Source organism: Moschus berezovskii, chromosome 12 (genome assembly GCF_049115385.1).
Source record: "Moschus berezovskii isolate FMDL1 chromosome 12, NW_MosBer_1.0, whole genome shotgun sequence".
Classification (NCBI taxonomy): Eukaryota; Metazoa; Chordata; class Mammalia; order Artiodactyla; family Moschidae; genus Moschus; species Moschus berezovskii.
Genome location: NC_142471.1, coordinates 55,706,201 through 55,721,899, shown reverse-complemented (window position 1 = coordinate 55,721,899; position 15,699 = coordinate 55,706,201). Strand labels below are relative to the sequence as shown.

Below are 15,699 nucleotides of genomic sequence, written 5' to 3'. Positions count from 1 at the left end.
CTACTGCAGAACAGAATATAGAAAAAGAATGAAAAAAAAATGAAGACAGCCTAAAAGTTAGTGTTTTTAAACACTCGCTCTACTACTGGTAATTTAGGTCTGACTTTCTTCCAATTATGACACATTCTTATGCCATCATTCTGTTGGCTGATGTTAGAAATAATAGTAGTTAACATTTATACTCTGAGTTTATAAAGTAATTTTATACTTGTTTTCATTTGATCTTCACAACAATTCTGACAGATCAGGAAGTAAATATTTCTATCTTTCCTTAAACGAGGAAACTGAAGTTCAAATTGATAATTTTGCCTAACACAATGCAATTAGTGAAGAGAAAAATAGAAATTGAACATGTCACTTTAGGTAAAAAAGTTCACGGTTCACACTGTATACAAAAATTAACTAAAAATAGATCATCAGTTCATTCAGTTCAGTCGCTCAGTCGTGTCCGACTCTTTGCGACCCATATAAAACCTTATAAAGCATCGAACTATGAAACTTCTAGATAAAAACATAGGAGAAAATCTTTATGATCTTTGGTTTGGCAAACATTTCTTAGGATACACAAAGCACAAACCATAAAGAATAAATTGATAAATTATGCTTGATTAAAATTTAAAATGCTTTGAAAGATACTGTTAAGGAAATGACAAAACAAGCTACAGACTTGGAGAAAATGTTTGCAAAAACTTATATCTGATAAGAGATTGGTATCCAGAATATATGAAGAATTCTCAGAAGTCAGAAATAAGAAAAGAAATGGTCCTTTATTTAAAGCTGGGCAAAATATTTGAAACGGTACTTCATTGACGAAGTGTGAATTTAACTATGGAGGCATAAGAGTTTTGCAGTGAAAACTACAAAGCATTGTTGAAAGAAATTAAAGAAGATTTAAATAAATAAAAACCGTCCCAAGTTCATAGATCATAAAACTCGGTATTTTTAAATGGCAGTATTACCCAAAGTGATCTACAAAGTTATTACAGTCTCTGTAAAAAATCCCTGAAGTAAATGACAACCCCCGCCCCAGTATTCTTGCCTAGAAAACCCCATGGACAGAGGAGCCTAATGGGCTACAGTCCATGGGGTCACAAGAGTTGGATACAACTTAGTGACTAAGACACTATCAAAATCCCAATGGCCTTTGCAGAAATGGAAAAGCTAATCCAAAAATTCATACAGAATTGCAAGGGACCCCAAATAACCGAGACACTCTTGAAAAAGAATAAAGCTGGAGCACTCACACTTTCTGATTTTCAAACTTACTATTATACAAAGCTACCATAATTAAAGTATTGTAAGAATAGATGACTGGATGGCATCACCGACTCTGTGGACATGAGTTTGAGTGAACTCCGGGAGTTGGTGATGGACAGGGAGGCCTGGCGTGCTGTGATTCATGGGGTCGCGGAGAGTCGGACATGACTGAGTGACTGAACTGAACTGAATAATAGATATATAAATCAATGGAATTGAGAGCCCAGAAACGCTATACCTGTGATGAGCTGATTTCTGACAATGTTCCCAAAAACATTCAATGGGAAACAAATAGTCTCTTCAACATATTTTGCTGGATAAACAGGATATCCATATATGAAAGAATGAAGTTAGATCCTTACCTCACACCACATGCAAAGTCCACCTAATATGGATTAAAAACATAATTATACAAGCTAAAATCATAAAAGTCTTAGAAGAAAACATAGGGGTAAATCTTTATGACTTTGTATTTGGCAGTGATTTCTTAGATATAGCACCAAAATCATAAGTAATAAGAAAAACAAGTAGAAAATTTGGACTTCATCAAAATTCAAACTGTGTGTGCATAGAAGGATTGGCAAGGAAGTGAAAAGACAATCCATAGAATAGGAGAAAATATTTGTGAATCACTTATCTGAGAAGTGTCTACTATGCAGAATATATAAAGAACTCAATAACTTAACAACAAAAAGTCAAACAGTCCAATTGAAAATGGGCAAAGGACTTGAATAGATATTTCTCCCCAAAAAAATCAAATGGCAATGAGCACATCAAAAGACATCCCATATCCTTAGTAATTGTTGTTGTTCTTGTTTTTTAGTCACTAAATCATGTTTGACTCTTGCAAGCCCATGGACTGGAATCTACCAGGCTGCTCTATCCATGGGATTTTCCAGGCAAGAGTACTGAAGTGGGATGCCATTTCCTTCTCCAGGGGATCTTCCTGATCCAGGGATCAAACCTGCATCTCCTGCATTGGCAGGCAGATTCTTAACTGCTGAGCTAGGGAAATGCAAATTAAAACCAAATGAGATACCATTTCACATCTACTATGGTAGCTATTTTTTCAAAAAGAAAGAAAACTAAGTTTTGGTGAAGATGTAGAGAAAGTGGAGTACCTTGCAGATGGGAATATAAAATGGTTTAGCCACTGTGTAAAACAGTTTAGCAGTTCCTCAATAAAATAAATATAAAATTATAATTTGATCAAGCTATTCCAGTCCTAGATATATACCCCCAAAAATTGAGAACATGTGTTCAAATAAAACCGTGTACACAATGTTCACAGCAGCATTATTCAGAATAGCCAAAGATAGAAATAATGCAAATGTCCATCAACTGATGAATGAAAAACCAAAGTGTGGTATACCCATAAGATGGAATATCATTCAGCTGTGAAAAGCAGTGAAGTTGGTACATGCCTCAGCGTGGATGAACCGTGAAAATATTAGACTGAGTGAAAGAAACCAGATGTGAAGGTCTCTTCTTGAATGATTCCATATATGTGAAATATCCAGAAGAGGCAAATTCATAGAGACAGAAAACAGGTTAACGTTTGCCAGTGGCTATTACTAATGCTAAATTTCTTGTTATATATTTTAAACCCACACAACAAGGAAGAGATATGGATGACAAGCAAGCACACAAAAATATGCTGAACATCACTGGTCTTTGGGGATATGCAAAGTAAAATGACAATGAGATACCCTGACACACCTACTAGAATGCCTCATATCAAAAACTCTGAAGATACCAAACACTGGCGCGGATGTGGTGATTCTCACATATCACCATAGGAGTGCAGCATGGCAAAGCCCCTTAGGAAACCAGTTTCACCCGTTCCTTACAAAGTTAAATATACACTTACCATATGACCCAGAAACTCCACTTTTAGGAATTTACCCAAGAGAAGTGAAGTCATAAGTCTACATCAAAACATATATAGACACGTATTTATAGCAACTTTATTAGTAATAGTCCCGAACTGGAAACACCCCAAATATCCATCACCTGGTAAATGGGCAAACTGTTGCACATCCATAAATGCAAAACTACTCTGTAATAACATGCAACAAACTACCAATATCTGCAACAGCATGAGTGAGTCTCAGAAGTATTATCTAAGTGAAAAAAGTCAGAATTAAAGGCCACATACTATATTATTCTAAATATTTGTGTGACTTTCTGGAGTAGACAAAGCTGTAGGAACAGAACACTGTTGCCAGGGGCTGTGATTGGCCAAATGGTGTTAACGACAAAGAGGCACAGGGGAATTAGGTGGAGACTGATGAGAACATTCTCTGTAGTGTTTTATAGAGGTAGTTACACAACTCGGTATATTGTCACAACTTATAAAACAGTACACATAAAAAGGGTGAATTTTACTGTATTGTAAATTTTACCTCAATTCAGTTGACTTTAAAATCCACTTGTTTCTTTATCCTCAACTATTTTCTTAGGAGCACAAGCGTTGAACCTTTTATTTTCACCGTATTAAAAGTAGAAAAAGGGTTGTTTTCTAGATGCAAAAGTCAAAATGGCTGCAATCTTTTCCCCATAATTGCTCAACCCAAACAAAAGGCTGTTGGATTTATTCAGCATGAATGAGAACCAAAGAAAAATAATGATCATACTTCTGGGTTGTCAAGAAAAAGAAGAAGGAGAAGAGGATGGGAGAAGAGATGGAGGATTGAATTAGTTGAAAATTAAGCAGTTGTTAATTTAAATGGAGGAGAAGTGGTGATTAGGTTTCAGTTGAGTAGGAAAGATGATTTTAAGTTTCTCAACTCAGAATCGAAAGCATTCTGGGCCCTCTGCATCCTAGGAACCCAAGCAATGGAATCATTTGAGAGAGAGTGATGCAGCATTTATATTTAGGTGAAAACAAAAGGATTCAAGTCCATTAAATCACCTTGTGACTTAGGAACTGGTTTGTCAGCTCAGCAACTACTACGAACACAGCAGATATTTGAAGAGCTAATGAATGAATGTACTAAAACTTGCTGAAGGACAGAATAATTTTCTATTAAATTAAAAACTCTAAAGGGAAATGTACCACGACTGTTGTTTTGTCTATTATTACTGCCACAGTACTAGAGAAAACAGTATCTCATTCTTTATTGTGTGCTTGTTCTGAACAAGTCCTCATCAAAAGAGACTGCTCCCGTGTTTTCAGGACTTTAAAAGTCAGAATAGATCTGAAAGGATTCAATGTAGACTTCAGCGATTGAATATACAATTTCAGCAAAGTTTGTCCTTTGCAGTTTGAGCGCACTAAAGCTGCTGCATGGACCATATAATTGATTTGTGGCACATTCTGCCTGCATCTACCCAATGGTTTATTAAAATAGAATAGACAAATACCAATAAAGAGAAAAGCTCCACTGAGAATTGACCAAACCACATCGCTTTCTTCACACCTAGAGTATTCCAACCAATAGTAATTTTACAGCAGCTCTCTGTGTACCAGACACAGAGCTCTGTAGCCAGAATCCCAAAATACAAGCAAGACTTTCCCTAAAGCACAACAAAGAAGCAGGTTTATGAAATCACCATTAAAAATAATAGAACACTGGAGAGATGAGTAGAACAGAGGCAAGATGAGATGATGCACATAACACATAAGAACCAATTAAAAATGTACCATCTCTGCAGGAAATCACAGTGTTGATAAAGTTCTTTATGAATGTTAAGTACTATAGCATAATATAATATAGATCTGAGAGCCTGAAACACCAGTGGCCAAAAGAGGTACAATATTTTTTAAGGAAATGCATATAAAAATAGATTAAATGGTATATCCACGCCCTGAATTTATCATCATTTTCCCATTTCTGAGTATCACTTGTCTTCCATACTATGCAGTATATGGTTAGAAATAATTCTTATCAACACTTGTCTTAAGAATATAACAGATACATCCCATATGTCTGCAATATCGGGCTGCGCCACAAAAAAATTTGCACATGGAGAGCTGATTCTCCTAAGAAAGAATTTTTAAAAGATTTTTAAAAAAATTAGATGTAAATTGGCTAGGTCATCCAGAAAAAAATGTAGCTTTTTTTTTCCCTCTGTGACATCTATAGCTTTTAAGAATGTATTTACCATCTCATGAGGGAAAAAATTATTTAAAGGGTTATTTAGACTTTATGTCTGTGCAGTCTCACTGCAGTTTAGCTATAAACTATGATAATAGCATGGATTGGTCACTGTAGTCTCCATCTTTTAAATAAAGGCAAACATCTATATATCCCATTATACACACACATAGACATTCACACATACACACTCAGCTAGTTCCATTTTACATCCCTTTCAAAGTATTCTTTATGCAATGGCATTTTATGAGATGAGGGTGAATTATCTGGGTAAGAAACCACCTTTGCTACCTATCTGAAATTCAGACTGATTCATGTGTTCTAAGTGCCTTTGCCTGGACTCTGCAAAAACTGAGCTGGCGGTAGAGAATTCAGCTTTCTGGGAATTTCAACATAAGTGTTAGCACAAGAATTACAGACATCAGAATACTTGTTTCCTGGACAATGAAGTTGCTCAAGGACAGAGATAGAATGGGGAGGTGCGATGACACAGAACATAAAAGAAAAACTCTGAGACTGAGAAACCAAGGAAAATTATTTTCATAAAGGAAAAATCTCCACCATATTTAAAAGACCACCTGAACACTGAGAATTTAAATCTTTCAAAATTTGAATTCGCTTTTTTTTGGCCTGTGTGCATACAGCCTTTGAGCAATTATAAATTCAACACCAACCATATACAAAGAAGATGTAAATAGAGATGCTGGAAATACAAAAATGAATAAAACACAGTCCCCATAGCTCTCTATTTTTGAGGACTCAGAAGACTTTTTAAACATCAAATATCTCTTACCAAATTGTAATTTGGTGAGTTAAGTGTAGAGGAATCAACATTTTACTGCCTTTTTATCAAACCCCAGAGGAACTTTAAAAAAGAGAGAGAGAGAAAAGGATGAACATATTACATTTTTAACTTGGCCAATAGAAAACATTCTGTACTGTTAAAATGAAGTCTGTATTTCGATTTTCATTTCTCAGTTGTCCCTTTCCTGTATCACAGAAATTTACTTAGGGGGTCAATAGTATTTTTCACTATTGACATAACACTGAAGTCTCATCTTTTTCAGAGTACCTGGACTAGCTTCCCATCTATAAATATGTAAACAAGCATTTCCGTTGACATCAGTGTAAGTTATGGTCTCGCCTTCATTTATTTACATTTCTCTCTGTTTTTGTAAACAGGCATATGATAAATGCTTATAATCAATGCCTTGGGAATATGGTAAGAATGGAGACATGTAAACAGAGAAACAATACAAACCACATTTACCTTCTAGGTGCTTGCTATTTGAAGGTAGGTATTTATTCCACATTTGTTTAAATCTTCCTCCCCCATTTCCTACTTTGCTCCACACCTTTTATGGTTACTCACTGAATATTTCACTTCAGATAAACAAACAAACAATGTTTTACCCAGATTCTAGGTCTGTCCTGATTAATATTTGTATCTTAGGGAGGTTGTGCAAGTTTCTGGGAAATAAGTTTTACACAAGGTTTTATTCCATCTGTTAAAATTACTCATCCACTCACCAAGTCCAAACTAAGGTTGTCCAGTGTTACTTGAGATTATTGATGGTTTTTTGAAACTGACCTTTGCTGCCCCCCAACACCCCTTTTATGGGAAACATTCCTCGGGCTGACAGAGACTCTGCTCTGAGCCACATCAAGCACCTCGCCCCAGAGCATTGGCTCCAAGTGTGTTTATTTCATGGACCAGTAAAATTCTTCTGAATATTTTGAGAACCAGTATAATATTGCTGTCTTTTTATTCTGCAGTTAAGAATTTAAAAAGCAAAACATAGCTATAAGAATTTAATGAAAATAATAACCCTCCCCCGAAAATATGTTGTAAAGATAGAACTACGTAACAAGTTATAAATAGAATACATTTTGCTGTATGAAAAAGTTCATAATTCTCCTTATTTTTCTCTTATTGCCATAGATTGATTTTTGGGAACTACTACCTTTGAGCATTGCATAGGGGCTGTAAAAGAATAAGTTAACCAAATATTCAATTTCTGCTGTTTATGTACCATGGCAGGGGTTCAGGCTGGCACTGGCAGCAGAGTGGAGGAAGTGAGGAAATGGATGAGTCAGCTCCATACCATCCCGGGCCTCCTAGCTATTCCTGTTACCAGCGTGGTCAGTCCCTCACACACACAGTGGGCAGGGGAAATGCCAATGTGAGGATATCACTACTCAGAGTCTGCCCCGATCAAGCTAGCACACAACTAGAACACAGTAAGAGTTTCTTGAAATCCAAGGACAGTTTAAGGAGTCACCCTCACACATCGAAATTGATTAAAAATCAATTAAAAGATACAGTGTGTGTATCAAAAACATAGGTGATGGTTTAGTCTCCACCTGCTGTCAAAATTCAGGCATACCCAAGTTAAGTAAAGTGACCCTTAGGAATGTAGAGTAACATAAGAAAGCAATAAAATTACCTACAGGCCTTTATAAACTCCAGAGGGTTTTTTAATGTAAATTCTTTCAAATGCAATTGAGAAACAGGAGATCAGTAGCATCACAGCGTGATCATATCGGTTTCTCATATGTCGATGTTTTCAAGTGATTGGGGTACATTTTCTCACAAGCAAACAGAAAGTCTCAGAAAATATGGAAAACCTTAAGAAAAAAACTGAAAATCTCCAGAAGTATCTTCTTTTGTTCCATAGTGGCAGCTACAGTGACCTTAAGAACCACTGGATTTTGCACCATGTTATGCTTTTCAGCAAAAGTGGGAGTACTGATGGAAAAATCACAAAGACATTTCCCCTTTGCGAAAATGATGCACTAATGAAGAAGGCTATATCCTGGAGATTTTTCATTTCGGTCAAACTGGTCTCTTTTAGAAGCAACTTCCCTTCAGGACCTACATCTCAAAGGAGAAAACATAAGCCCCAGAGTTTAGGATGCATAAATGTTCCAAGATTCAGAGTCTGGGAGAATGTTAATATTGCTAGCCACTTCACTTTATTGTTTTTGTTAGTGCTTTCAGTAGTTAGGTTCTGAGCTGGCTATGCCAACCTATTTTCCTACAAGCCCTGATACTGGTAATGCACAGTTTTATAGAAGTATGGTTGTTTAGTTTTCTACAACTATCTTGTAGTCAAAATATCTGTATTTTATTTCCACATGGCAGTCAAAGCCCTGATGTGACCCACGAAAGGGCAATAGTCTAGGAGGTTACTGGAAGGTTATTAGAAGGAATTGGAATTGAACTTCCAGCATCATTTAGAGGAAATGGCTCTTGATGTGACTCTCATTCTTGGCACTGAAATATCTCTGCTTTGGACAAAGACAGTGCATCAGACTCTCCTGACTTAATGGGAAAAGAGGGGAAAAAAAACAGTAAAGAATATTTAATTCTCTTATTTCTAATTACTGTTTACTCCGTAATCTTCTAATCCAGGATTGGTATATAGGATTCCTCTCGAGTGCCAACTCCAATTGACTGGTAGTGGCTGCCTGAAGCAATGAAGTGAGAAGGATGCTGAAGCCACTTCTGGGCTCAGTGGAGAAGAAATGCCACAGTTGATTAGTGATGTCTGTCAGACGGTGCTGCACATGTGTCACCCCCATAATCTATGACACAGTTGAGGAAATTTGCCTACTAAGATGAATGGTCTGGGAAGACAACCAGATTCAGTTTTAGAATGGGTACATTTACCTTTGTAAATGAACAAGTCGATTCTGTGATAACCAGTCTGTCTCTGTCAGTTTCACCTGAGGCTGCTCATTTGGGTGAATTGGGAAATTGGAGAGTATAAACTACTAATGCTGAAGACCTTGGATGCTCTGACACTGAGGTGCTGCTTACCTGAAAAGGCTTTACGTAAAGGATCCTGCCAGTCAGTATCTTTGTACTTGTTATGCTTTTACTAACTAGTGGGTTTTCACCATACTGCTCCCCTTACCCTATTTACTATTTGCTGTATTTCCTCAGTTGTAAGATGCCATCAAGGGGACAGGTAGGATGAAGTTTTCACACATGTGAACTTGGTTATTTTCAGTGGTCCAACAGGGCGACCACCACCATAAACATGTAAACAAACATTTCCATTGACATCAGCATAAAATGTGTTAGTTACTCAGTTCAGTTCAGTCGCTTAGTTGTGTCCGACTCTGCGACCCCATGAATCGCAGCACACCATCACAGGCCTCCCTGTCCATCATCAACTCCCAGAGTCCACCCAAACTCATGTCCATCGAGTTGGTGATGCCATCCAGCCATCTCACTCTCTGTCATCCCCTTCTCCTGCCCCCAATCCCTCCCAGCATCAGAATCTTTTCCAGTGAGTCAACTCTTCGCATGAGGTGGCCACAGTATTGGAGTTTCAGCTTTAGCATCAGTCCTTCCAATGAACCCCCAGGACTGATCTTTAGGATGGACTGGTTGGATCTCCTTGCAGTTCAAGGGACTCACAAGAGTCTTCTCCAGCACCACAGTTCAAAAGCATCAATTCTTCAGGGCTCAGCTTTCTTCACAGTCCAACTCTCACATCCATACATGACCACTGGAAAAACCATAGATTTGACTAGACAGACCTTGGTTGGGAAAGTAATGTCTCTTCTTTTTAATATGCTATCTAGGTTGGTCATAACTTTCCTTCCAAGGAGTAAGCCTCTTTTAATTTCATGGCCAGTCCCCATCTGCAGTGATTTTGGAGCCCCCCAAAATAAAGTCTGACACTGTTTCTAATGTTTCCCCATCTATTTCCCATGAAGTGATGGGACCAGGTGCCATGATCTTAGTTTTCTGAATGTTGAGCTTTAAGCCAACTTTTTCCACTCTCCTCTTTCACTTTCATCAAGAGGCTCTTTAGTTCCTCTTCACTTTCTGCCATAAGGGTGGTATCATCTGCATATCTGAGGTTATTGATATTTCTCCCAGCAATCTTGATTCCAGCCTGTGCTTCCTCCAGCCTAGCGCTTCTCATGATGTACTCTGCATATAAGTTAAATAAGCAGGGTGACAATATGCAGCCTTGATGTACTCCTTTTCCTATTTGGAACCAGTCTTTTGTTCCATGTCCAGTTCTAACTGTTGCTTCCTGACCTGCATATAGGTTTTTCAAGAGACAGGTCAGGTAGTCTGGTATTCCCATCTCTTTCAGAATTTTCCACAGTTTATTGTGAACCACACAATCAAAGGCTTTGGCATAGTCAATAAAGCAGAAATAGATGTTTTTCTGGAACTCTCTTGCTTTCTCAATGATCCAGTGGATGTTGGCAATTTGATCTCTGGTTCCTCTGCCTTTTCTAAAACCAGCTGTCTTACCCAATTCTTTGTGACCCCATGGACTGTGACCCTCCATGCTCCACTATCCATGGGGATTCTCCAGGTAAGGATACTGGAGTGTGTTGCCATTTCCTCCTCCAGGGGATCTTATGGACCCAGGGTTCGAACCCTGGTCTGCCCACATTGCAGGTGGATTCTTCACTGTCTGAACCACTAGAGAAGGACCATTTGAGAAAACAATATGAGTCTTGCTGATTACTTAAAAACTGTTCTTTTCCACTGAGAAAGTACACAGTCAGAACTTGAAGAACAGGTGTTAGCATCTTGGAGGAAAACCCCAGCCAGGACAATTTAGTGGACTATTTACTCTTGTGAGAAATGATGCATGTCCAGCACTCAAAGCAGCACAGGGGACAGATTGTGGGGGGAAAAGCATGGACATTGACACACTGAGTGAAAGAATATTTTCGCAAAAGTCACCTCTGGTTATGAGAAGGTTTTGGAAAAGCTAGCCAATCTATTCCTCTCTTAGTCCCTTTTTATGTTTGCAAAAGATCTACCTATAGATAATTCTAAAAGAACTTCTCTAGTAAGTATAAAATAAAATTTTATTTCATGCTAACACCATTTGTAAATTTCTCATTCATATACCTAAAATATCGGTGCCTCTTCCAATTGATGGTACCTGAGATTCAATGAAAAGCAGTATATTTACATCCATAATAAGCCCCAGCAGAAAACCTGATTGTTCGTAGGCTGTCTAAGTTCTCTCAAGTTAGTTGCACATCTAGGATTAGAGTTTCTGAGATCTTAATTCTTGTCTTGTTCACTTGAACATCACCTATTGTAGTATCTCATAAAGGTTGATTTTAAGTTACCAAATGGGCTAAACTGCCAACTGAAACAGGCCACCCTAAAATACAGCCTCTTTGTAGGCCAGACCAATGAGATCATTTTATTGCTAGATGTCTGACAGTCCAAGGACAAGCTTTAGCTGTCAGCATAGGTTTGGAAGAGACACATGTATATTATCAAATGTGTCACTGAATTTTTTTGCTATTTGCCAACTATAATTTTGTGGAAATACCCATTAGCCTACTTGTCTGCCTCCCTCTTTCTTTTTGTCTTTAATTTCATTCTCATAACCAAGGGACTTTTTGTGTGTGACTGTTCACAATTAACAATCAATATAATAAGAAACTATTATGTTAAATCATATAAAAATTGACAGTATTTTACCATTTCTGACCTACAGAATCAGCAAGTTTATGTAGTTTCACATAAGACATAGGAGATATTCATGGACAGCAGTTCACAGAGATATTTATCATTACTGAGAGTCTTCTAAATACAATAGCTCTTCCATTTGAGCTTCTGCCAGCTCTGTGGGGTTTTATGTAGCCGGTTCCATATGAAGACCTTCATTTGATCAACTACGTGTACAATATTCTGTCTTTTTTAAAAAACTCAATGAACATTTATTGCACACTTATTATGGGCTAGGCACCATTTTCAGCCTTGGATACAAAGATGAGTGCATCACAGTCCCCACTTTGAAGAGCATGCAGTCTAAGAAGGGAGACAGGCCTGGACATAATTACAGTGCAAAATAGAAAGTAACATAATAGATACAAATAACATGCTGAAAAGGCACTTACCGTGCCTGGCAGAGCAAGAAGACCTCTGAGCAGGTGACATTTGTGCTAGTTCTTGAAGGATGAGCAATTTGCTTGGCAGAAAAGAGAGGGAACAATACAACATCACCAAGCAGAATGACTTGTTCAAAGTCACAGAAGCACAACAAAGAAGGATGTGCTTGAAGAACCTTAGTTTGAATATAGATGGGACATGAGGCAAAAGTGAGAGAAGCAGCAAGAGGGGAGGCTTGGATGGAGGGAAGATTAGGTTATGAAGGGCCTTTCATGGGGGATGGGGGCTGAGAAGTTTGCATTCTATTCGGCAGGTAGAGAGGAGTCACAAAACACATATGTCTTTAAATCACTTGGATGTAAAACTGCTTTTCCTGCCTCAAATTCATATGTCCAGTCCAGTCATCACCTAATTGTAAAGAAACCTTACATTAGTGACCCCAGAGCACCAGCTTCTGCAGTGTGAGTTCTTTCTGACCAACCCCTCCCCCGCCTCACCGGCACACATGTGAGCCCAAGCATCCTGGATTCCCAAAGGGTTGTTTCAGCCCTGACATCTCTCTAAAACATAGTCATTGAGCTGTGGTTCCTCACTGTGGCTGGAAGCATAGCCAAAGACTGCATTATTGTGAGAGATTGTGGCTTTGACAGTTAAGTGTTCCTCCACTGCAGGGCTCTCTGCTTCACTTGGGTAAAGGAGCTTGCAAGCACAACCTTTGTGTTTTCATATTTTCCTCATTGGGTAATTGCAAAATGGGAGAATCCACCGAAATGCAGCAAGATTGATTTCATCCCAGCTTCAGACTGGCTAATCAGTGGCCTAGTTTTCCAGCCATGTGATCTGGCATCTGGCACTCACCACTCATCAAATGAAATTACACAGCACCGATAAATTACCCACTCTCCTGGGCAGAACTTTTTCCCTTAAGCTACCTCCTGCTTAACACTTGTGTAATGTTTAACAATACCATGGTTTATCTATACCAGGATGCTGGCTGGAATGTATGGAAACTTTACTAAGAATGGAGAATTATATATATATATATATGTATGTGTGTGCATAAAAATTATACATAGATAGACACCTGTTTATGTATTAATATATATGTGAATATGTGTGAATGAATTATCCCATTATGTGAATTTTTCACATAACGATCACACATTTTTGTTTTACTTAAGTCTTTATGAAAATGTTTCGTGGGGGCAGGCGGAGGGGAAATTCTGCTCTGTTTTAATGCTTCTTCACCTCCAAGCTTTCTGTTCTTGGGCAGGAAACGGTCTCTCTGAGTCTTAGCTTTCTCAGCTATAAAATGAGAATAGTAGTAACTACCTCATAGGTTGATATGTGAATTAAGTAGGATGTGTGTGTGTGAGGCATTTGGTATGCAGGGAACATCCAAGAAATGCCAACAATTAATACTTTATGCCTGTTAGAATTGGTCCTTAAATATTGGGGCCTTCATCAGTAGCAGTAATCATTGCAAGAAAACTAATAAGTGGCACCCTCAGGGACTATTAAGAGCCAGAAAGTTATTTGCCCTGCACTAAGTGACCACAGACTGCCAGGCTTTTCCCCGGCCCTGTCTGGTTTTTTAGTGTTTCTATAGCATCCCTTGTTTTCAGACTGTGGATTGTCACATTGGGATCGCTAAGGGTCGGACACGACTGAGCGACTTCACTTTCACTTTTCACTTTCACACATTGGAGAAGGAAATGGCAACCCACTCCAGTGTTCTTGCCTGGAGAATCCCAGGGACGGGGGAGCCTGGTGGGCTGCCGTCTAAGGGGTCACACAGAGTCGGACACGACTGAAGTGACTCAGTAGCAGCAGCAGCAAACTCAATAGTATATATAAGACCCCAGCAGCTTTCTTCCTCCCTTCATGATTCACTGACAAATCAAATCATCCAACTTGCTAAAATTCCATCTAAAGCAAGATATTAAAAGCTATGATGGAACACCCAAGTCTGTGCTTCAGTGTCTGCACTATGTACTATCTATTTTAGCCACTCAAAGACCTTTTCTACCCATTTTGAGATTATCAGCTATGGAGGACAAATAATGCATGGTCTCACGTGTGGAATCTAAAATAATCAAATGCATAGAAGCAGAGAGTAGAATGGTGATTGCCAGAGGCTGGTGGGAGGAGGAAATAGGAGATGTTGGTTGAAGGGTACAGAGTTTCAGTTATATATGATGGATCGGTTCTAGGGATCTAACATGCAGCTGCATGACTGTCATTAATGATTTGTTGTTTAGTTTCTTAGTCGTGTCTGACTCTTTTGTGACCCATGGACTGTAGCCTGTTAGACTCCTCTGTCCATGGAATTCTTCAGGCAAGAATACTGGAGTGGGTTACAATTTTGATACTCTATTGTATACTTGAAATTTGCTAAGAGAACAGATCTTATTAATTAGCTTGATTATGGTGATTATTTTGCAATGTATATATATGTCATAACCTCAACTTGTATATCTTAAATATATATAAATTTTATTTGCCAATTATACTTTAATAAAAGCTGGGAGGGCATGAAAGAAACTATAATTTAATAAAACTGTGACTTAATTTTTAAAAGATTATCTGCTATGTCTGTGATAGATGATATTGCTATCAAGTGACCTCAAGAAAAGTGAGAGGATACTTATATCATTTTACATTTGCATCTGAGTGATACTGGTCTTTAAAGATCCATATCTTTAGTGATTCAAGAAGGAAATAATTGTACCACCTCCTTTAAAGACAAAATATGGCATATAAATAAAAATATCTATGTAAAGTTTTTATGGTTTTAAAAAACTAGAAAAGCATTAACCTATCAGCCTATCAAGAAGCAAAATCAGCTCCATAATCCAAATAGCATTTATTACATTGCTTGATTTTTTGGTGTGATTTTTAAGCTAGTAAATTCTCATGGGTCTTATTCTGCTTCTCTTCATGGAAACACTGTATGAGAGAAACCAGAACTGCCATGTTGTAGTTTATGTGAAATGAACCCCCTGAAGTTGTGCAGGAAAGTGGTCCCAAGTGAGATTGTCTTTATAACAGCTTTGAGTAATTTGGTTTTTTAGGGAGTTTTTGGTGCTTCAGTAGCCAAACCATCAGTATCCAAGATAAATACATTGATTGCCCGCTCATTCCCCTCACTGTGAATGTTTGTTAGCAACATACATTCTAATTTAGAGAATAATTTTTCCAATAATTCTATGCCTTTTTCATCATTTCAAATATTATAAACTTGGTTCTACAAAATAAGTCCTAGACCTCAACTGATTCTCCCTTTTGGTGCATAAACAGTACTACTTTCTTTGTTGCTGTTGTTTAGTTGCTAAATTGTGTCCTCCTCTTTGCAACCCCATGGACTACATTTTTTGTGACCCCAAGGACTATAGCCCACCAGGTTACTCTGTCCATGGGATTTCCCAAGAAAAAACACTGGAGCGG

The 15,699-nt window shown here is 38.0% G+C and overlaps 1 protein-coding gene across 4 annotated transcripts in view; it reads left to right on the top strand.

Moving 5' to 3' along the window:
• Window positions 1–15,699, top strand: part of RNLS (renalase, FAD dependent amine oxidase) — a 311,458-nt gene that overhangs the window by 276,641 nt on the left and 19,118 nt on the right. The window contains exon 7 of one of the 4 annotated variants that reach the window (XR_008685782.2): window positions 6,540–6,651. The exons of the other annotated variants lie outside the window; for them this stretch is intronic. The gene's annotated coding sequence lies outside the window, so the exon portion shown is untranslated. The remainder of the gene's footprint in view (window positions 1–6,539; window positions 6,652–15,699) is intronic. 4 annotated transcript variants of the gene reach the window in all.